Below are 23272 nucleotides of genomic sequence, written 5' to 3'. Positions count from 1 at the left end.
AAATTTAAGGGAGAAAAACTTTCAATCTTTACACCTCACTATAAAAAACTTAAGATAAGAATCTTTGTTTTTGAAACCCTCCACAGTATCCTCAAGCCCCTAACCTTGATTTTGCAATCCCAATGCAACAACTCAACCTAAAGAAATGAAACCGCAGAGATCCATTATATCGAGCTTTTTTAATATTTTTCAAGGTGAGAAGCATCTTCTCAAAGTAAAAAATCTACATTAAAAAAGGTTAGCAAAGCAAGTAACTCAATCCCAATTGTGACTTAGATGGATACCTCATTGACTATTGTATAAAGGGTCCTCGATACGAGTTGTGGTCTAAGCCCTATCCACCCATGTGCTCTTAAAGGTGAACACATCATTTTTAACATTCCTACAAAGGGTTTGGAACAAGGTTTGCTCATGGAATTCTATGTTTGTTGATCAAGGGAGAACTGGAGAAGTTACCAAGGGCACAATTATCAAGGCCATAGATATCATTGCAATAAGAACAACACATACATGTAAAAAGAAATTACCTTTAAAATATTTGCTCAAACACACTTAACTAGGTAGTGTATGAACAAGAGTACTAGTATGGACACCACATACATGTAAAAAGAAATTACCTTAAAAATATTTGCTTAAACACACTTAACTAGGTAGTATATGAACGCAAGTACTAGCATGGACACCGCTTAGTGTCAATGTGTACAAGCTTATCATAAATATGTGTGTGTGTGTGTGAGAGAGAGAGAGAGAGAGAGAGAGAGAGAGAGAGAGAATTCTAACACATCACCATATGTAAGCTAACTTTTGAAATATATCTATATTAAAACAAAGACATTGATAACATCATAGCACTTTTTGGATGATCATATGATAAGGGTTAAACTAGTCCTATCAAGGTTGACACCTTAAGCATACAAAGATCATCTTAAAGGGACAAAATAAATATTGTCTTCTTTTGCCAAGCTATATGAGGCTTTTGTTAATGCTTTAAACCAAGGCCAAGGCACCTTTGGCTTGGGTAGGACTCTAAGGGAAGGTTGAAGTGACTAACACCTATGTATTCTTAGTGACATAGAAACTTTGTAAGAATATCGTGAATCTTTTTCAAGACTTTTTCCTTGTTTTTGTTGAAAAGTCTAACTCTTTTCAAACAGAAAAGACTTTTGGGCCATAACAAAGCCAATTTTTTAAAAAAATCCAACCTTGTTTCTTTTGGGGAGGGGGAGGAGGGCGGAGGGAGCAATGTGGGAACTTTCCAAGAAAGTCATTCAATATATATCGTTTTGTCTTATCATAGCATGGCGTTTCTTTTATTGCTTATTAATCAAAACTTTGTTATCAACTTTGACTTTTCAAGATTGAGCAAGCTTACACCTTTTCTCTCTGTAAAAACTTTCTCAGTAGCGCTTTCTCCCCCTTGTGCATCGCTTTGTTTTAATACCTTGCATATAGTTGCATTATTTGCGTTTCTTATTTTGCTCAATTAGCACTTTGCTAGTTTAATATTTTACTTTCATCTTTTTAAATATGCAAAGGACTACTATAATCCTCTTGCAAATGCCAAAATCCATTTTTTATTTTTTGTCAACCCAAAGATTTACAACAATTTGAACAATAAATTGACTAGAATTTAATATAGCATGGTTATGGGTGCAAAGTTCCACTCCCCACATCCCTTCCACACACGTTGAAGTAAGGTTTGCGCACACTCTTTGTATTCACAAGTATGAAGTCTCACATTCCATTATATTTCTATTTTTGATCGAAACCTTATTTTGTAACAAGGAATGGTATGTGTGCCACTAAGCTTGATTGCCTTATTTTGTAATTTGATTATAATTTTAAAAGGAATTTTGCATAAGCCTAATGCTGTACTGTCATATCCCATCGAAAGGCAGACTTGGAGTGTGAATTCAACACGATGAGCTTCTACGGTTGTGTGGCAATCAAGGAGAGGGAAGTCCTCAAGAGCACATAGCTAGGCTCAAGGGAGGCTTATGAGAAGTTTTAGAGAGAGTAGGAAAACATCATGGAAGCACCGCACACCTAGCTATGTGCAATTGATAGTCAATGTTGTCCTAATGTGGCGATCGGTCAAAGGATTCATCCAATTCTCCGTAAGATAGACCCGGATGGCACGTCACCGCGTACCGGGAACCTCAGCACCTACTTTCCGACAAAACCCGCTTCTGTACATCGCCCTTCCTCAATTCTTTGCTTTTCCTCAATTCTTTGCTCTTGAGCCCTCGCGTACGCGTAGCATGGGCACAGCTAGCTGATCAAATTGCTCGTTTCTCTACTTGATCTGGAAGGAAATCGAGAGCGAGCACCAGAAAATGGACGCACAGACAGACACACACACACACACACAGAGATCGAATTCTGTTTTCTATAGAGCTTTTCATCACAGAGAGACAAAATTCTGTTTTCTATAGAGCTTTTCATCACAGTAAGAGCTTAATATCTTATTACCATACTCAAAACTGTGCTTCCTCACACTCAAAACTGCCCATCTCTTAAAACCCATCTGCACGATCGCTCAGCTAGATCGCAATTGTGGCTACTGAACTCTGTTTGCTGTCGCATCAAAGTGGGTGATGCAAGAAAAGTCCCTTCAAGTATCTCCGAAATATGGAAGAAATCAACATATAGGCGCGCACAGAGAGAGAGAGAGAGAGAGAGAGAGAGAGATTGAGAGATTGTAGCTGCCCATAATCATTAACCTGTTTGACTCTTCCATTCTTGCTGCTTAGATTTCTCTTTGAAGCTTTTGTATGCTTCTGTCCCCTTCTTTCGTGAGGTAGCATCGTGGGCGCCCACTATGTGAAATTGCTGCGCATTTCAATTTGAAGTAGAACCGAATTGTAATTTGATGGGCAATTGCTTTGGTGTCGAGAATTCTGATTACAGTAATCCGAAGAATCCAAGTGCGGGTAAGTGATCAGCTCAAGTGCGCAGATTTGGACCTGTTTGTTGCTTATTGGAAGCTTGCTGTCGTATCTTCTCTTTGTTCAACTGATTTTCTGTTAGCTAGCCAGTGAAGAGATCAAGAGCTAATGCCTTCTTGCTTCAATGTTGCAGCTCCGCCTTCAAATCCCAAAAGTGGCTCAACAATAGATTCTACCAATGCAAATACTTCTTGGGCATCTTCCAGCAGTGAAGACATTTTGCGGCAAACTAGCAGTAAGACCTTGCGTGGCAATCTGCATACATTCTCGTATGGTGATTTGAAGACAGCCACTCGGCAATTGCATGTCGAGAATCTACTTGGCGAAGGAGGGTTTGGGCCTGTTTACAAAGGACATATAGATGAACAAACCTTCATGCCTACCCGGCCAGGACAGGGAATGGTGATTGCAGTCAAAAAGCTCAATTTGCAAGGGGTGCAAGGCCACAAAGAATGGCTGGTAAATTGCTATTTTTTGGTGATCTAAATCTATGAAACAACCAGATTTTCTTCATGTTGCTGTCTTGCGAGTGTTACTGAGTTTTGCATTTCAGACGGAGGTGAACTTCCTCGGTGAGCTTCATCATGAGAATCTTGTAAAGCTACTTGGATTTTGTTATGAGGATGAGCATCGATTGCTGGTGTACGAATTCATGCCTCGTGGAAGTTTGGAGAATCACCTATTTCGGAGTAAGTGATTGCTTTCTTTTCCCCTCGCAAATTTTGTCCGCATCCATGCTTTTAAGGCCTCATATCTGTGATCCTTGATAGCAGAGGGTCAGGGACTATCCTGGGTTGTCAGAATGAAGATTGCAGCGGCTGCAGCTAAAGGTCTTGCTTTTCTACATCACTCCCATAGACCAGTAATCTACAGAGACTTCAAGGCGTCAAATATCTTACTGGATTCTGTAAGCATCTTGAGACCCGAATCTGTGAACCTTTTCAAATGAACTTACTGATTAAGTGAAGGATTTCGTTATAGTTTTGGCTTGCAATATGCGATTCTATTCTCTTGTTATTCTTTAAGCTTTCTAACGTTTTCTTTGGATTAATGGGCAAGATATAACGTTTACAAAGGGAATTATATAGTTACACGTTTAAGCAAGGAAGTGAAAAGCTCAAGTGCGTTATAAGGTTGCCACAGACTATAGATACAGACTAAAAGTTGCTGAGTGTTTTCTAGACATATTTTGATTCTTCTGTACGGATTTCAGCAATACAATGCAAAACTTTCCGACTTCGGGCTTGCAAAGGATGGACCTACTGGAGACAAAACACATGTGACCACACGGATTATGGGCACTTTTGGCTATGCTGCTCCAGAATATGTTGCAACAGGTGGTGCACTTCATAATTGCCTGTGAATTTTTCGAGCAACTTATTTATCTGTATTGGAATATTGATCCTCGTACATTTGACTGATAGTTGTGCATGCCATGTTTTATATTCAGGGCATCTGTCAACCAAAAGTGACGTTTACAGCTTTGGAGTTGTTTTGCTGGAAATTCTCAGTGGTCGTCGAGCTGTGGACAAAAACCGACCTGGTGGAGAACGAAACCTAGTAGAATGGGCTGGACAGTTCCTAACTGACAAGCGAAAAGTGGGCCGCATTATAGATCACAGGCTTGAGGGCCAATATTCCTTGAAAGGGGCTCAACAGGTTGCAGATGTGGCACTTCGTTGTCTCGAGCCAGAAGCAAAGAGCAGACCTACTATGCAGGAAGTGGTTGAGTTACTTGAACCCCTTGTCAATAAGAGAGAGTTATCTAAATACATAGATACTAATGCTGAAAAGGAGGGCGGACCTGGTGTTCTTGACAAGGTCAATAGCAAGAAGAATCATCCATATCCTGTGAATGGCATGTCTAGGCAAGGCAATGGAGATTCCCCACACCTAATCACCTAAAGCTGAGGGGATAATTGAAAGAAGGCAATAAAAATGCTAATTTGTAACCTGTATTGTAATAGTGGTTGCTAAGCTGAGGTATTGGTGTCAGACTTGAGTGCATCCTTTGTCCTACACTAGTTTCTGGTATATGTCAAAAGAAGACAGTGAGGGACATTTGGAGCTTGTACCCAACACATTTTTGGCTGTATATTAAATTCATAGAGTGCCATCCCATTGATTGCCTATGACTTCACTTATTATGATCCTGGTTGTCTGCTAAAGTGTAGGTATGCACAAATGTTTGTGTCACACGATACATCTTTTGGGTGCACCTATCAGTCCAGCACCCTTTGACAAGAGCAAAAGACTGATTCAGCAGTGTGCCCGCTGGAATGTGTGATCACGTGCATCCATGCATGAAAACTGTTAGCTAAATATGGCTTGCAAGGGACAATTTCAGGGCAAGACCTAAATTGGAACCATGAACTTTTAGCCATACCTGATCGGCAGTCTGGTACTACTTTGGAACTAAGGCAGTAATGAGAGAGGAGATCACGTGTGATATGAGACACATGTGGCCACATTTTTTGGCTCTATGGTTTGGAGGTGAGCACTGAGCATAAGTTCTTAACATCTGGGTGGTTCTGTGTATTTATACCTTTTCTTTGTATAACTTGGGCTATGTCTAGAGTTCATCCCTTAAATAAGACATGCTAGAGTAGTGTTTCATGTGTATCAGCCATCACATACATGGGGAACAGACTATTTTTCAGTTTTGCAGAAATCAAGAAGTAAATTGGATTATGGTTATCATTATGATGGTTCTGGTTTATCAGGTGTAGAGATCCTCATGTTTTGTACTTACACTCTGACATTAGGAGGCTGAGTTTTCTGAGAAATATGAGAACGCAGAATTATGGATTAAGACACAGATTTTGTGAATTCATGATAGGGACCTTTACCTTGATTGATTGTGCCTAAGGTCAAAATAATAATTTTAACTCTTGCAGCATGCCCTTCATTTTGTGTGCCATAGGCTCCGACAGACACTTCTCTAAGGGCTGACCAAGCCTGTTTGGTGGGATGGCAGCTGGATAGATGTGAATTGATGTGGTAGAAGTGTGAAAATTATGTACTGGCCAAAATGGAGTTGATTGTGAGGCAGATGGGGCTGATATGTGACTAGAATCCCCCACCCAGATAACAGCTTTACAACTTCCTGTCTCCTTCCGAGAAGCTAGCAGGGTTCCCAAGCATGGTATTTCCTCTTTCATAAATGAGTTTCCTTTATACATTGTCATTCGAATCTTCCAGAAAGTGCAAGTCATGATAATAGAGTTCCACTGGAAAATTAAGAGGCAAGTTCAAGAAATGCGATATCATTTTGAGATTAGACTTGAAACCGGTCAATCCAACAATACTTTGCACAAAGACAAGAAGCTTGTGAAGTGTTCCCAAGCCTTGATGTAGCACATAATAACCTTAATTTCTATTAATAACTCACTAAACTCTGTTTCACTTCTAGCATAACTTCATGTCTGCTTGTTGACTTTCGTCTAACTTGAATCATTTGTCCGCTTTTTATGTACAATGCTTGTGTCCATGACTACTTGCAATATCATGTCCCTTTTTTTTTTTCCCAATAATAGAAAAGGAATGTCTGATTATATTACTTGAAAACCAAGAGGTTACATGATGACCGGCCAGCCAGGGGAACTACCCCAAAAAGAAAAGCTAATACAAGCCTCTCACGGCTGAATCATAGGGGCGTGCCACACCAGCGGCGTCAAATGCCACTGAAGCCCTCCAAGGGAGGCCACGAAGAAGAGATCCTTATGATCCCAATCCTGTAAAAACCGGCTCCGCTTCTCTCTGCCTGACCTGGTCTCACCCTGAACGAGGTCCCAATGGCCCTTGAGCGAGTGAACAATTTCGCTCCAAACATCTGCCAGAATACGAGACACTAAAGGGGTTTCCCCACAAGGACTTGCGAGCAACGGGCTCTCCAGATGTGCCAACCCACGATGCTGCCAATAATCTCCCAAACCGGGTGGCGAGCCTGCATGCCTGCGTCCGTCTCCAGAAGTTGGATCGGGATAATGCTTCCCGCCCCCAAGTGCCCTCAGTGATGACGTAGACGGGATCATGGGGCTCGTACTCGTAAGCCAGGTGCCAGCCCTTTGCTGTGCTGTACCAACAAATGGCAGCCCAAGTGACCAGCCCAAGCTCCGAAGCTACTCTCGCTAGGATGCTGAAGGTGCCGTGCCAAACCTCCTGAGCACTGGAGCAACTCCAGGGGCAATGCTTTGGAGTCTCAATGGTGTGCCCTAGGCAGATCTGACAGTCCCCGTCTTGTCTCAACTGGATGAGCTAGCTGCCAACTGGTAACCCTCCATGTGCTAGGAGCCACAGAAAAAACGAGATGCGCCATGGGCGCTAGCTAGCCCAAAGGGTGCGCTAGAATGACCGCAAGAAAATGAGAGATATGCCCTCTACGTACCAGCACTGAGCTCAGGTAGGCGCTCTCTCTTATAGCCTACCCAAAGGCCCTCCTGCCTATCCTAGCACTATAAGCAAAGAAGGAAAGTGGTCCCTGAGACGCCTCAGAAGGGGGCCACCTCCACTGCCCTGGCTCTCAGTCGAACGGTCCTACCCTCCCAAAGCCAAAGACGCCAGGATTGCACCTGCTCTAGCTCGATCATAGGGTCCATGTGCCAATCCTTCAAGTCCAACTACTCTGATCCATTGCCAGGGGCAAGAAGGAGACGTGGTGGTCATGTTGTTCCACAAGAGCCTATTATCATCGCAGAAGGTGAAGAAGGTAACTGAGGAATCTACAAGCCGACTTGCGACCATCAAGGAAACCCCAACTGGTGAGAACTGTCCAAGCCAATGCTCATCGCCAGGGGAAAGCGTACCCTGCCTGGGGGCACCAACCAAGCTGCAGGGATGGCATCCTCGATCTGAGCTCTCCTGAACTCAATACCCCTAGACCTGCGTACCACTGTCGCAAGGGCTGCCGCATCCAGATGCCTCAAGATATCCCGCCAAGAACCCAGAGACCGCCAAGCTAAGGGATGTGGGACTGCTCTCCTAGCTGCTGACCCCTCCTATCTAAAACTAGGGAGTGCTAGATGAGGGGTTGTCTATCAATCTGGGGTACCTGTGTGAGGCTCCGGCACAGCTAACACCACACCGAAAGAAGACTCTGCAGAAAGGATGAGCGGGGCTACGTGGCAAGAGCTATCGTAAAGATCCTTCGAAGGGAGGTTGCCACTCTCCACCCCTGCTCGGTATAAAAGTAGGAGAACCTTCCAAGTCTCACAACCTGCGTGTGTTGAGAGTGAGGGTTTGGCAATGTCAAATCCAAGTGGGGGTGAGAGGTGAGATGGTCACATATCATTGTGCATTGAGCAGGGGTGTTAAAATGTGCAATGTCCAATTGTTGGGGCATGGTTGTTAAAATGTGCAATGTCCAATTGTTGGGGCATGGTTGTTCGTACCCTTGAGGGGTATGTACTGAGGGATTTATGGTAACCACATGGTGAGATGTGGACTACATGGATAGATGTGGGACAAGGGTCACCACATGTGATGATGTGGATCAGAGGATGCCACATAGCTAGATGATGGCTTGAGGTTCTCTATATATAGACCTCTCTTGTAGTGTTGATTATGCATCATGGAATACATTGTTGACTTGGTGTATCTCTCTCATGGCTTATTTGGTTTGGTTTGATCCTCCCTAGTTTCACACTAGTCATGTTGTGCCTTGTGCTTGTGGTGGCGGTCTCATTCAGTTTCTTAACATGGTGAGGCCATGAACTACTAGCTTGCCCAATAGGGCCTGGCTCTATAACTTAGGGTCAATGACACCCAAACCACCAGTGATCTGGGGATGAATGATGGTGTGCCAGGCAACTCTCACCTTGGTGTTGCTTGTGCCGTCGTTTCCTGCACAGAGAAAGTTGTGGACCAGTCATCGGAGCTATACCACACAAGAATGTGAACATCGGCATGAGGCCACGTACCAAGCCGTAGCCAAAAGGACCTGGTTCACCACCAAGGCCCGCGTCTAGCTAGGGGGAGCTTGGCACTACTCCAAAATGCAAGCTTCTGATGGATGGAGTCAAGGATCGGGAGGAATTGCTGAGCAGGGATGATGTCGAGGGCCACCTGGAAACCTAGGTACCTAAAGGTCTATCCCCTGGGGATCCATCTAAAGCCTAAGTGGATCCCCCACTGAGAGGTGGCTCCAGGATCTATGAGAAAACCAACTGACTTGTGCCAATTGCCAGTTGCGCAGCAAAAGGTGTACAAGGCCAGTCGTACCCTCTCTAGCATGATGTTGTCGTCATGCACGTATAAAGCCGTGTCATCTGCATACTTTGAGTCAAGGAGCTCAGTTGCATCCCAAATTGAGAAATGAACCCCCTGGAGACTTGTGGCTCGTGCACGGAGGAAGTATGTCATGGCCTCCGCGAAGAACAAGAAAAGGTAGGGGGCGAGGGGGCATCCTTGTCTGATAGAACGCTCCAGACGGAAGGGCTCCCCCAATCTCCCACCAATGATGACTCTGCTAGTCACAGTCCTGTAGAGTGCAGAGACCCCGTAGACCTAGTCCTCTGGAAAACCCACGCGCTAAAGAGTACCCTCGAGGAATGACCAATCCACCCTGTCATAGGCCTTCTCAAAGTCAAGAAGGAGAACTACAAGGTGTTTCCCGCTCTATTGTGCCCACTCTGTCGCCTCAGAAAAGGTAAAGACATTGTCTAGGATGCTCCTATCCTAAACAAAATCTGTCTGCGTGTTGTGGATGAGGTTAGGAAGAAGAGGCTACACTCTAGAGCTGGTCATTTTGGCGAGAGCCTTGTAGGTTGTCGAGAGAAGCATGATAGGCCGCCCATTGACGGATCTCCTGACGGTCTCCCCCTTTAGGGATTAAGCAGATAAGCCCAACTAACAGGCTCTCAGGCATCCTGCTGGTGCTGAAAATATGCTGAAATGCAACTAGGAGTGGCTGCTGGATCTGGTCCCAGAAAGTGAGGAAAAAAGCCTTGGACATGCCATCTTCCCCGGGGCATTTCTACCCATCCTGCTCTATGAAGGCATCCAAAAGTCGAGAAGCCTCCCTCATCAGCTCCCGTTCTTCCATGTTGACCCGTGGGACCACCTAGATATAGGCCACCTTTCCTACTTGTTTGGACATCTCGATCATGATCCTCCGTAAGGGGGCAGACCATAGGATCATGCCGCTGGCTCCCTTGGATGGTCCATCCTCTTCCTTCACTTTCCTGTGGGACCACTTGGATATAGGCGGGAGAGGCACCTTTCCTGCTTGTTTGGACATCTCGGTCATGATCCTCCGTAAGGGGGCAGACCATAAGATCCTGCCGCAGGCTCCCTCGGAACAAGTAGTGTATAGGAGATCTAGCGGGACTTCATCCATGCTCAGGTCGAGTCTCATATGGAGTCATGGGTCTGTTCGACAGGCTTGGAAATTTTGTCAGATCTCTCGACTCATGGAACAGTGCCTATCAAATGGTGTCGTTCTATGAAAAGGTTTCACATTCAACTCATTCTCCACGTTCCTCTACACTGGGAGTACCCCATGGATGTGAGAGCATGGACTCTGACAGAGACAACCAAATACTATGGCAGACACCTGTCGGCGATGACAAGGTGGCTCACCAAAGATTACACCTAGGAGTCTGCAAGCTTTACCCCTATGATCCGAACCCACGGGGAGGAGGATGACCTAGCATTGCCTTCCAAACTTGCAGCTAAGTGTCTCCACAATTATTCTCATAGCCAGTCGGCCTCGTGGCAGTTGTTCGGGGACGTAGCATCTTCATCATGAGTATCCATATCATCTCCTGGAACGTGAATAGGTTGCATTCCTCAAGCACCCATGGTCCTAGGAAGTTGGTTTTGAGGTAGGAGTTCCACCTTAGTTGGTGGTATTGATGTGCTCTCCAGACTTGTTGGTGTGGGAAGATCCTCCCAGGTTGGTCACACACTTATTGGGAGCCTGCCATCGGTGGCATGGGCGCAGCAGTGGAGTGTCTATTTTTGTTGGTGCCTCCTTGACCTCCGTTGTTTTTGGGCATGATTCCTTGGTGCCAAGTAGGGCCTTGTGGGTGGGCTTTGACATGGCGGGCTCTCGAGTAGGCATTCCGAATATCTATGCGCCCATGGATTTGAGATTGCACATAGCTTTTTACAGGTCGATAGTTGATACTCTCTAAACAAAGATTCTTGGATTTTTGGAGGGGACTTCAACAACTAGGAGACATAGGAGGACCAGCAAGGTAGTGTCCAGATTTTGAGGGCATCACTCGAGGAGAAAAAAAAACTTGGGAGCTCTTCCTTTTTGATGTGGGTGGCCGGATAGTTGGAGGGAGGTTGCCTTTTGCCATTGGCCTAGCAGCCTGGACTTCTCTTGGGGCTATCGGAGAGAGGGAGGGAGACTTCTCGAGCGTTTGGACCGCTTTTATGTCAGTGATTAGGCGGCAGCCACAGGTGGACAGGCTAAGATCGTAGCCGGCATGACCTTCGCAAACCACGCCCCGATCCTCCTAGCCTTAGATGCTATGACACATTCCTTGGCCCCTCATTCGTGTCGCATCCCAGACTCTATCTACACACGGGAGGAGGTGCGTAGGCGTATTGGGGACCTTTGGTCGAGGAGTTGGGAGGGTCCTAAGGATGTTGCAGAACAGGTGGCACAGGCATTGGTGGACTCCAACAGGGTTTGTGTTGAGATAGCCTTACAAGTTTAGCAAGAGTTATGGGCGAGAGAGAGAGGCCTTCACAGAGACGTAGACTCTATTCAAAAGATGCAGCAGTGTTCTCCGAGATCAGAGGAGCTCAGGGTTTAGGAGGTCAGAGCATGCTCCACGTTGGAGGAGACCACGCAGAGGCAATCAGAGTTCAGATTCCATGCCTCCACGTCCTTCTCCGTGAGGAAAGGTGACCGCACGAGCAAAGTTCTTCAGGATCCATGGACCAAGTGCAACAGGGGAGCAGAGTAGATGCCTTTACACTCAAGATGGTAGCCTTCATACTTCGCTAGAGGAGATGATGGGGATTGCGTCAGATTATTACAAAGAGCTCTTTCAACAGGAGTATCTCCACCCTTGGGCAGTGAGATGCCGGGAGCACGTGTGGAGGGGACATTTGATTGTTGCTACGAGGAACTGTGGCGGGGTCATAGGCTCTTGTGAAAGTTAGGTAGTAGGACCTCCAGGTCGAGAGGGGGGGGGGGGGGGGGGAGGTGTCTGAGAACCATGAGAAGCTGGGGGTGGGGGTGTGGGTTGGGGTGGAGGTGGAGGTGGAGGTGGGGTAGGGGATGGTGAGGGTGCCTGGAGGTTAGGGGGGACACTTGTGACAACAAGACGGGGGGGGATGGAACCAAGGGAGGGGGGAGGAGAGAGGGGTGGTGAGGGATGGGCAACCAAGAGGAGGTTGAGGAGAAGGATGAGGAGGTTGAGGGGGGTTGAGATTGCTTGATGGGCCTCTGCAATGATTGTGGCCACTGTCTCCTTACCTTTCTTGGACCTCTACTGGACTTTTTCTCTTTCCTTGTTGGGGGCCAATTCCTTGTTCCTTTTCCTTTTTCTTCGTGCTTTTTTCTTTTTTCTATAAAACCTTCGCCTAACCCCCTTCCACCACAAGGGAGAGTCTTGTGCCTTGGTGCCCTTCCCTAACTTGGGAGCCGTGGGAATGGACGAAACACTAGTGAAGTGAGGGCTAACCCTAGCCTATGGCCAAAACCATGACACCGTAGGTACTGGTTGGGTTGACCCGTGATGATCACCTTCTGAAAAATTATCCCCATGTTCGTCTCAATCTCTAGCAATCCTGGGATCAAGGAAGGGCCATGAACCGCAACCCAAACGCTTAGGACCCTTGCACTAGCAACGACATCTACAAAGGTATCGTGCATGACCCAACCAAAGTGGGCACCAAAATATGGTACACACAGCCTCAACTCTATCGCTAGTCCTAGGGATAAGAGTGTAATTGGGAAGTGGGGAATGTGAAACTGGGTGTCAAAGTCCGTAGCTCTGAATCCCCTATACCATGGTACGAGAGACAGGATTTTCCCATCCACCACATGGGCCACCAAACTGCTCATGCACTCCACTATGGAGAGCTTGAGCATAAAGATGCCTCTGCCCATGAAAGCCACCTCTGTGATGTGACTATCTTCTAGGCAGAGACTGTCTTAAAGCCAGTCCCGAATCTCTACATGTGCAGGGGAGAAGCCCAAGACACGCCCATACACTACAGAGCATGAATAGTCTGTTGTGAACTCCTTCACCACACTGCAATCTGCTGCTCTCTCAAGCTAACAGGGTAGGCCATTGGAGATGGGATGTCATGTGGGACCTCCTCGCCATACCGCAAGGATAACCTAGGCTCACGCTAAGGAGAGGCAGGGGATGAACCAAAAGTAGACGCGTGAAGAGGAAGGCTGGTTCAGCCCAAGGGGTGATGAGGACGAGGGAAGAAAGGAGGGTTGAGGAGGAGTGAACTACCCAGGGCGGAATGCACACAAGAAAAGAGCCAAAGCCTCGAGGTCGAAAGGAGATGGGTTGTGAATGCTAGTTGCAAGGAGGGGGAGCTCTCCGCGGCCACCCGCACAAGGCCAGCAACCTACCAGCCACACAAGCTGCACCGCCCAGCAAGGCACGAATAGCCCACGGATCCATCCAGCAAGCACATGAATAGGAGGAAGAGGGCCACCCAGCTACGCACGAGAAAAAAGGGGGCAAGTCACGGGACTGTGCGGGCAAAGGGCAAAGGGAGTTGTGCGCGCCAAACAACAGCAGGGTGGGAGCGAAAGAGAACGGAGAAGGTAGTGGGGAAGGAGGAGCTCATGCAACAACCCAAATGCAGAGGGAGTATCACGTCCCTCTATATAGACCTATGCTCAAACTTGGAGCAAGAGGAGCGATATGTTTCATCCTATGAGGGGTTCATGTCTCTCAACGCATTAGTAGCTTTAAATCCACCCTAATGAAGGTCCAATCTATGTGGCATCCCCATATCAAAAGGTACTAGAGGCAAAGACTTGGTTCAAGTGCACAATAGATTATATGTAATCGTCTTTGGCCACATCAATCCAGGAAGTTCATCAAAACATATACAAGTGTTGACATCTCTTAGCCCATTAGTAGGTTGCAATCCACCAAGCATCAACTCTCGTGAAGGTACAATCGCTATGTCATCCCCATATAAAAAGTTAGCATAGGCAAAGGCTTGAAGCTCAAGTGAGTGCTAAATGATCATATCATACTCTCCAACCCCTAAAGCAAGGAAGTTCATCAAAACATAGATAAGTGTCCACTAGAGACTAATAAAGGTAAAGTGATGCAAGCATATTGTTTTGGTTTGAAAATGTTGCAATATTATCATTCCTATCCTAGATATATGTTATCTTGAGTAGTCCAAGGTAATCTTGGGGACCCAAAATTGGAGGCAAGGACCTTGAAGACAATAAAGTTACACAACATCGCAAGATAATGTTCTCCTATTCTTTTGCTACATTAATGAAACCTTCAACATTTTTTATTGCCAACAAGAGTGTCATGTAAACTTTGGGAAGGATGCCTTGATTACATTACGAGAAGAGTATGTTTCGCTTAACTAGAATGCTCACAATATGTACTTGTCAAGGAGTATATAGTGTTAAGGGGCGAACAAGGAATGAGAATTTCTTTGAGTACTCTCTTGGATGACAAAGAGTTTATTTGCAATGCATTTAAACTTGTTATTAGCTAGATTGTGGAAAAGCTAGAGGAAGGAACCTCATATATATACATGCCAACAAATGAGGATACCACATTCAATTAGAAGTCTTTGCAAGGCATGGTCAATGGATCTTCAAGAGACATGCTAAATAGTGGTGTTCTTTCATCTACCATATAGTTAGATATTCATGGCATATACAATGAGTTTAACAATTTCAAGATACCCTAGCAAAGTATATTTGATGTATGTTGAACTTGTGAAAATTTGAAGGCTCGGCACCATGACAAGCTTGAAGGCATAGAGAAAGATATGCAAGTTAAACTTTAAGGTAACCCATGTACTACCATTGTCCAAGGAAAAAGACTAATGTAATTTCTTTGAAATTTTTCAAATATGGCCATATAAAATCTGCAAATACATTGAAGAATTCAAGCAAAGTAGTAGCAAGAAATGAAAAAGCACAAGAAGAAAAGTTATGAACATGACTCATATAAGACCATTATCATTCATGGTGGCAGAAACAAAAAATGTGTTGCAAAATACCTTAAAGAGGAGAACTTCAAACAATGTCATGTGGTTGGTTGCATGATCTATCATGATAGCTTGATAGAAAAGGCGTATATGGAAGAGATGATTTGAACATCATGGTAAGAATAATTAATGACATTTCCTCAAAATGTTTGATGCCTTTGCAACATGTTGTATACATGTAGTGTTAATGGCAAAAACAAACTCTTATAAATGTGATAAGAAGCAATGTAATAGAAAGAATTAGTCTATCAATATAAGTGGTAGTGATCAAGCTATATATATGCATGATAAGGGCAAGGGTAAAATCAATAGTAATATTCAGCCAAAAGCTGATTGTGGGTAGTCTTTTGATAAGGAAAAGCTCAATGTCAGGAAGCCAAAGAAGAAGGGCATGTGTCATTACTATAAGGAGACTAGGCAATATATCAACGAGTGTCAAAGAAGATTGGCAAACTAAAAGAACAAAGAGTCTAGTATGGTCATGCCATGATCAAGTTGTGCACTCACATTAATTGGTCTAGCTGCTGTAATGTGTAGTCTCCATGGCCACAAGTTTTAATTTCTTTGGTTTTCTTTAATTATTTTTTTATTTTTATGCTCTCTTTGGAGAAGTCGCCTGAATTGTTATGCGGAGTGTTTTTCTTTTTAAAGAAAGTATGGATTCTTTCTCTCTTTTCAAAAAAAATTAAAAAAAATTTGTGCTCCCTCTCTTTCTTTTTTGTCCCTCTTTCTCTCCTCTCTCAACCTCACTCTTCCCTTTTCTCTCTCTACCCTTTCTCTCACTCCTCCTCTCTGTTGACTCTCCTTATCTCACTCTTGCTTGTCTTCTCCATCTATCTCTCCACCCTCTTCCTCACTAGTTCTCTCTATCTCTCTTCCCCCTCCCCCTCCCCTCTCTATCTCCTTCCTCCTCCTCTCTTTCTCCTCTTTCCCATTCTTCTCCTCCCCCTTTTCCCCTGCCTCTCTTCCCCCCCTCATTCCTCCTATTGTTCTCCTACCCACACCCGCTCGCTACTCACCACCCACGCCCAAAGTTGTCGGAACTGACGGTGTGCTACCCTCCACCGCCTGTGCACTGCCCCTCCCCCCAGTGACCTCCTTCCCCACCTCGTCTCTTTCCCTCCGAATCTTCTACTTACTTCCTTGTTCATCTCCACCTCTCCCCCTCCATCTCAGTCTCCTCTCCTCCATCTCCGCCCTCCTCTCCACCTGCTTCCTCCACCCTTCTCCTTCTCTTCTCCTCTGCCCCCACTTCTCCTTCTTCTCCCCTCCTCTCCTTCTTCTCCTCATTCTTCTCCTCCCTTCTTTGCTCTTTCCCTTCTTCCTCCCTTCTTCCCATTCTCTGTCCTCTTCTTCACCTTCTTCTTCTTCTTTTTCTTCTCCTTCTTCTTTTTTGTCTCCTTTCTTCTTCCTTCTTTTTCCTCTTCTCCTCTCTTCTCTTCATCTTCCTTCTTTTTCTTCTTCTCCTCTCTTCTCTTTGTTCTTCCTCTTCACTCTTCTTTCTCACTTCTACTCTTCCTCTCTACTTGCTCTCGCTCATGTAGTTTTGTGTTGGCATGACAACGATCTTGCATACCCACACCTACTCGACACAATCCCGTGACATTTTCGCAAGTGCTACAACCATTTTGTCACAACTCGACAACACTGTGTAGGGATCCACTATCCCGCCATCCATGCAAGTACAAGCCGACTCCATCTAACTACCACATGCATTGGCCAAAAAGGATCTAGTAATTTTAAAAAACTTTGAATGTGAAGAGGTGAGGTTGAACTCACAACTTGTGGGAAAGCAAAATGATGACTAACCACAACTATGTGTGTTATTTCTAAAGATATTTAAATACTCTTGCTGGAACTTCAAGGAGCCGTAACTCTCTAACTGTCAAGAGATTTTATATGCTGTCAAAAGCAAAAGTGCTTTGTTTCTTGTGCTCTACTCATCTATTATCGCAGATTACATATTTCAGACCCTTGCAAGTTCACTTCTTTAACGCTTGCCACACTTGGAAGGTGGCTTATTTGTGTGGCTTCTCATCAAGTTTAAGGTCTTGGTGCTTGGTCCTTAGAACATCACGACAACCAACTTGCATGACTTCTTCCTTGATCTTCACATCAACATCCAACCACTTACAATACAACACCTTGCACGTGGTGATGATGGGTGGGATGTGTCACCATAGATGGTTCGAGATGACAAGCTAGTGGTGCACTGGGAGAATTTTGATTTTGCATTGATGCACTGTGCCCTCATTGAGCTTCTTGCAGCATCGTAGGTAATCAAAGGGGTAACCTTCTTCCAAGGTTGGGATGACCCGCAAGATTGGGGGGAGATTTGGTGTATCTGCTTGCTAATACCTATAGACAAGCTTGTTTTAAATGATTTCTTCTCAACTTCACTACAAAGGTACATAGGCCTCGACTATGGTTAGTAATGTTTTGACCAAGGAACCCTTTATACCCAACCAACCCTTTGAGCCTCATTTAGAGCTTCATGTTGTAGTCCTTTTTTGTCGAAAGATAAATTATCAACAATGGATTGCAAGCTTGTTTGGTCAGAATGCATTGTTGAAGTTTTGAGATCCCCTCACCTTGTCCTTCTCCTTATTCTCCCTATTCTTGACTACTACCACATTACGTGGGATGATAGGATCCTTGTGTTGATTTAATATTAGCATGGACCCTGCATTTCAAGAGAGCTTATAAGCCTTCTCAAAAGGCTGATGGTATTGGTGTCATCCTCTCCTCTCCCGATGGTGCCATCTATCGCTACAACAACTCCATTTCTGTTGATACATGCAATCAAGTAGAGTATTCCACTCTACCCTTTGGGATCCAAAAAGCTCATTACATCTCCAAACTAACCATCCACGGAGATTTGCAACTGGTGTGCCAATAAGTAAGTGGTCACTAGAAGGTGAACAATGAGAACATGATTCCTCAACATCAACAAGCCCTCTTCCTGTGTAGCAAATTTGAAGAGGTATTCATCTCCCACCTTTCCACATGCCCTTAATACGGTTTCCCATTCTTTTGCAAAGGAAGCTTGCTTGACCTTACCACATGATTCAGGAGAAGCCTCTCAGTTGGAAACCAAGGCAAAAGCATCCATTGACTTGGTAAAAAACTAATGCACCTCTATTGACTTGGTGTTTGAACCTTCCTTTTCAAAGAGTCATCATTTATAAGGAGTGCAAGTGATGTGGACATCGTGAGACATCGTGTCACCCCTATCTAGCATGTGTGTATCGCCTTCAAAGATTGATCAAGAATGTGTTTCTCATAAAAACGAATGCCTAGTCATATGCCTCTAGAAGAGATAGCTTGGTGCCTGTGAGAGCTAGAAGAAGCAAAAGGTGATGTGCAAGAGCTACACCCCCTCACTTTTGGCATGGCCTTCCTATTTGCCCTTATGTTCAATTGCATGCAATGACGTGCTTCCACTTCCTGCTCATGATACATGAAGGTTGTATATGAGCTCTTCTATGTTTGGGTGTGTACCACAACCACCTTGTTACCCCCTTTCTCACTTTTGTATGCTTCTTGGTCCTCCCTTGACTTCGAATTCATCATTCCCCTCTTCATTGTTACTTGACACCCTCATCACCCCCTATACCTCCTCTATTTTTCCCTTCTATTTCCCTCCATCCAGGGTGGACATACTTGTATTCTTTGGTTGTTTGGATGAAAATCCAAGGAATATCTCTTGCCCTTTAAGAGGAAGTGTGTCGCTCTCAATTTATTGACAAAGGACCACTGGTTACTAATCCTACCCATGTTTCTAGAAGTATTAGCTCAAGTGTGGTATGAGAACATGCCAAAGATGGTACTGCAAAGTTGGCCAAGGTTGGCACCCATGATTAGCTACTTTAGCAAGGAAGAAAAACAACCAAACGTGCACATGAGGTGGCAAGTCTAAATCAGTTCCCAGGTGAGAATCAATATGTGGATCAAGCTGTCATGCTATTGGAATGGTTGATTGCCATGCAGCCAAAGAGTGTGGAGTTCTAAGCTAGAATGGTGTAGTACATGCTGAGTCATCTTGTGAATAGAGAGATGATGAGTTCCGTTTGAAGCTTAAGTGGAAGGGTCCAAAAACCATCGTACGAGCACAAGAGATTGCGCTTAAGTTTGATATGAACCAATTTAACCATGTATCGAAAAGATTTCCACCTCCACCACCCCCTCTCAATGCTCTCCTCCTCCTCTTCACCCTTATCCTCATCAGTCCCCCTCAACCTCAACCTCTGCCACCCTACCCTCAACATTCGCGTGTGAAACCCTTCCTATTTCTAAAGGTTCCTGCCCCCCTCGACCTCATCCACAGGCCTCCTCCTAGGGGACCCCTTCTCCAAATCCATGTTTACCATGTGCCTGAGAGTGCTAATGTCAACAATGTAGCTAAAGATCTCAATGAGCTAAGGCTTGAGTTGGTGAACATCAAACATCAAGATGATTGTGCACCCAAGGATCGCACCAATGTGACTTGCTACGAGTGTAACTTGAAGGGCCATTACTATACAAAGTGTCCCAACATTTATCCCAAAGCAAAACCTGTGCCACAACACTATGCACGGTTGGTACCAATTCAAACCAATGTGCTAAGGGATGAAGTACTGAAGATGTTAGATTCCAGATTCTTCATCAAAGTCCACAGCACATAATGGGCGTCACATGCTATAGTCACCCCCAAGAAGAATGGTAAATGGAGAGTCTGCAATGACCACAGGAAGTTAAATGCTACAACCAAGAGGGAATACAATAGTTTTAGGGTCTCTACTGACCCTAATTCTCCTATTAACACAGTATTAGATAAAGTGGGACAAAAGTTGCATTTTGGGAATTTCGAAATTGGGTGGATTTCATTAAAATTGGGAAAGGCTTCATTAAATTTGGGAAAATTTCCATTGATTGTGGGAATTTTACCAATATTGAATAAGCTAATATTTGGAATTCCAATGATTATGAAAAACTTCATTGGTTGTGAAACAGTTCATTGCATATAAAAACCGGAACAAAGCATTTGTGGCAGAGTTTGAAAATCATGTATTTGGTGGTGTTAATAAACACCGTCTAGGGACAACATGTATATTTTACTTGAGGTGTTAATAAACACCAGTTGGTGGTGTTAACAAACACCATGCATAGTCAGTTCCACTAGAAACAAAGCAGTTGTTGGTGAAGGTCAGCTTCTGAAAATTGTCATATTAATAATATGCAAATACCCATTGACAAGATAACAACAATTGAGAAACATCACATGAGAACACACCTTACAATGGAAGTTTGGGAGATTAAGAGGGAGAAAATCGACACCATTTTCTATGCTCTGATACCAAGCAAGCTCTCCTGTGCTTTGATACATACGCTCTGTGGAATCTTGATCTTCTTGGGTCTATTTATGGATTTTGATGTCCATGACCAGACAATTGCATCAATACACTCCCATACCTGTGGATCCAACCTATTCTCTGCCCAATACTTGTTCCAGCAATCAACATAGGCATCTGCATCACTAAGCCCCTTTCTCTTAACTGATGGTGCCCAATACTGAATTAATAATTTCTTGAAATTAGGAGAAGCAGCATCCATCTCGGCACTTGATATGGCAACCCCAAGCCATATGGGGTATATAGGATCTGATGGCCTTACCAAGACAAAGTCACCTTGCTTAACATCCACCATTGGTCTAAACTCTTCCCTCGGCTTACCTTTTAGAGGCCCACAATAGTGATCATTCCATTCCTCATAGCCTTGGAAATCATTAATGCAAGCATCTATATCATCCTCCTCATCAGGAGATTGTGTTCTTGGCCAAAACTCTCTGTACACTCCTATCTCTGAGATGTTTTCCTGTTCGAGCTCACCGATCATGGTTTTCCAATAGTCTATCACTGTACTAATGTAGGATTCATAGGATGCATTCTTTCCACTTGCACATTTCTCCCAAAACTTAATGTAATCCTTTATCCCTGATATTACTTGCAAGTGATCTCTCACAAATGCAGCCATTGGCAGTATATTCGGACAACCTGTTGGCAACAATGATCGACCCTCACTATCTTTCTTCCATAGCTCGATTCCCCCTTCACCAATTCGGTGATTTTGGATGCACCTTGTACTGCATCATTGGTATGTCACCTTGCATGTAAAATCAAAATTGTAATGGCTTTGCATGTCCAACTAGCATTTCTTGCCCATCACATAGGTAGCCATCTACATAATCCTTGAAGTTAGGAACCCGTGTAAGAACAAATGGTGCCGGTGAAGATGATGTACATTTTTTGAATGTATCCATCAGATGCAGGAAAGTGAATGTTTGTCCCACCCACAAGCTCTCAGAAAACCTACTGAACATTGCATCAATGTCCTCAGTGCCCTACCATCAAGAAGCCCAATTGGAATGTCTTGAAAATGCCCCTTGCTACAAGAAGAGAAAGGTATGCAAACAAGTATCTATTTTTGTTCTTAGACCCACAATTATCTAGTTGGAGTAGCAAGTTCTCTGGCAACTTTTGGAATGGTGGCTCAATAGAACACTCCCCTCTAAAGAGGGTGGGTTTTCTCTTGTATTTGACGGAAAAAAATTCACACATGTGTCTGTAGCCCTTGCAATGGAAGTTGTCATGGCCTCCGTGACAGACTTCGGGTCACTTTCCGATACAGTTTCTAGATTTGCATTTGTGATCGTGACATCTACATTTTCAGACAAGCTAGCTCCACTTGTGGAAACATGTGCACCTTTAGAACTGTAATGGGAGTCCAAAGCATTTCTTGAACATAGAGCATTCAAAAGGCGAGCATTGCTTCTAGGAATCCCATTGGTAGCAAGGTCTCCAAGGTCATGCATATCCATCCTCTCAAGGTTGCACAAACAAATTGAGAGCGATCCAATCGTCAGGTTGGGATAAGATGGCCACAAACCATTGAGGGTGAAGTGTCCATAATGACCGTTTCCATGCCCATGGGTAATCATTCCAATGAGTGAAACCTGTAATTGCCATGCAGAATCGGTGTCCTTGGACCTCACCCGAAGTCTTGGAATTGCCATCTTTTTTTGGTCCATCTTATTATGGATTATGCATACATACTTTTTTGGATCCATCTCGGAGTACCTACACCATGCATAGTATAAGTTCCTACAACTTTGTTGCTGTATCATATGCATCTTTCTCTCTTCCATCAGCGAATTGCGCTCATCTTGACTTTTTGTGGCTACCAATTGAGCCTTGATCCGGCTGCACAAGCTACATTTAGAGAATTCACTCGTCTTAGTAAGGGCTACATTTTTTAAGTCTGATTTCCAAATCCTGCCAAATGTGGATGTGGATAGGCTCTGATAACCACGTTGATTAAGTGAAGTGTTGACCTCACGTAGGACGTCTATCTTCTTATACACTTCAAGTATCACTTGCTATGTCTCTCTAGAACCATCCTGCATGGTTCTACTCTTGTGAGGCATATGCTCTGTGCTATTATCCACAAAGTGTTGAATGAGAGCCCTTCCCATACCTATGTGCTCCCTGCTCCTCCTCATAATCCCTGAATTGCCATGCACATATCGCTGCACACCACTCTCAAATTGCTCCCTGTATCAATAAAATGATGTCCTTGGAACTCCATGCATCTCATACCATGCTCTGCAATAGACATCCCGACCGTTTATCCTGAAGTTGTAGCATATCCTCCCTGTGTAGTCATGATGCCAAGCCGTTGACAACACATCGTATATAAAGTTGTACAAGACTCCAAGGAGCTACCCCAAAAGTTCTTCCTTAGATTCATTAAGAGATCTCGCTCTGCATGTTGGCAACACCTACTCCCACAACAATTGATGGAAGAAACCTGCTGCACCGAATCTAGTGACATTTTGTACATTGCTGTTGGAGGCTCTCTTTGTTTAGGCACCCTGTTAATGAAAGTGTACCTTCTTTTCTTTGATGTTGGATCGTCCCTTTTCAACATTTGATCATTGACCAACTCATCTATACCAGCAACGTGGTCCATGGGCACATATTGTTGCAATGGGCTTCCTTCAAGTAAGGTAATCTGCTTGATGGGCCACTTTACTAGGCTGAGAGAGCCGACATCTTGCATAGAAGACCCTGAGTGACTTCCTCTAATTTGTTCTTTCTTTTCAATACCCA

The 23272-nt window shown here is 44.4% G+C and overlaps 1 pseudogene across 1 annotated transcript; it reads left to right on the top strand.

The window, feature by feature from the left end:
- Positions 1-2226: 2226 nt before the first annotated feature.
- On the top strand, positions 2227-5648 carry LOC147894351 (receptor-like cytoplasmic kinase 176; annotated as a pseudogene). Its single transcript, XR_015542126.1, has 6 exons — positions 2227-2933; positions 3082-3407; positions 3502-3637; positions 3722-3855; positions 4162-4285; positions 4399-5648. The product of XR_015542126.1 is annotated as a receptor-like cytoplasmic kinase 176 (transcript).
- The last annotated feature ends 17624 nt before the right edge of the window (positions 5649-23272 follow it).

This window comes from Dipteris shenzhenensis, chromosome 14 (genome assembly GCF_047967505.1).
Source record: "Dipteris shenzhenensis isolate YYH24624 ecotype China chromosome 14, Dip_SZ_1.0, whole genome shotgun sequence".
Taxonomy (NCBI): Eukaryota; Viridiplantae; Streptophyta; class Polypodiopsida; order Gleicheniales; family Dipteridaceae; genus Dipteris; species Dipteris shenzhenensis.
The sequence above is the reverse complement of the archived record's forward strand: the minus strand, read 5'-3'. Positions and strand labels throughout refer to the sequence as shown.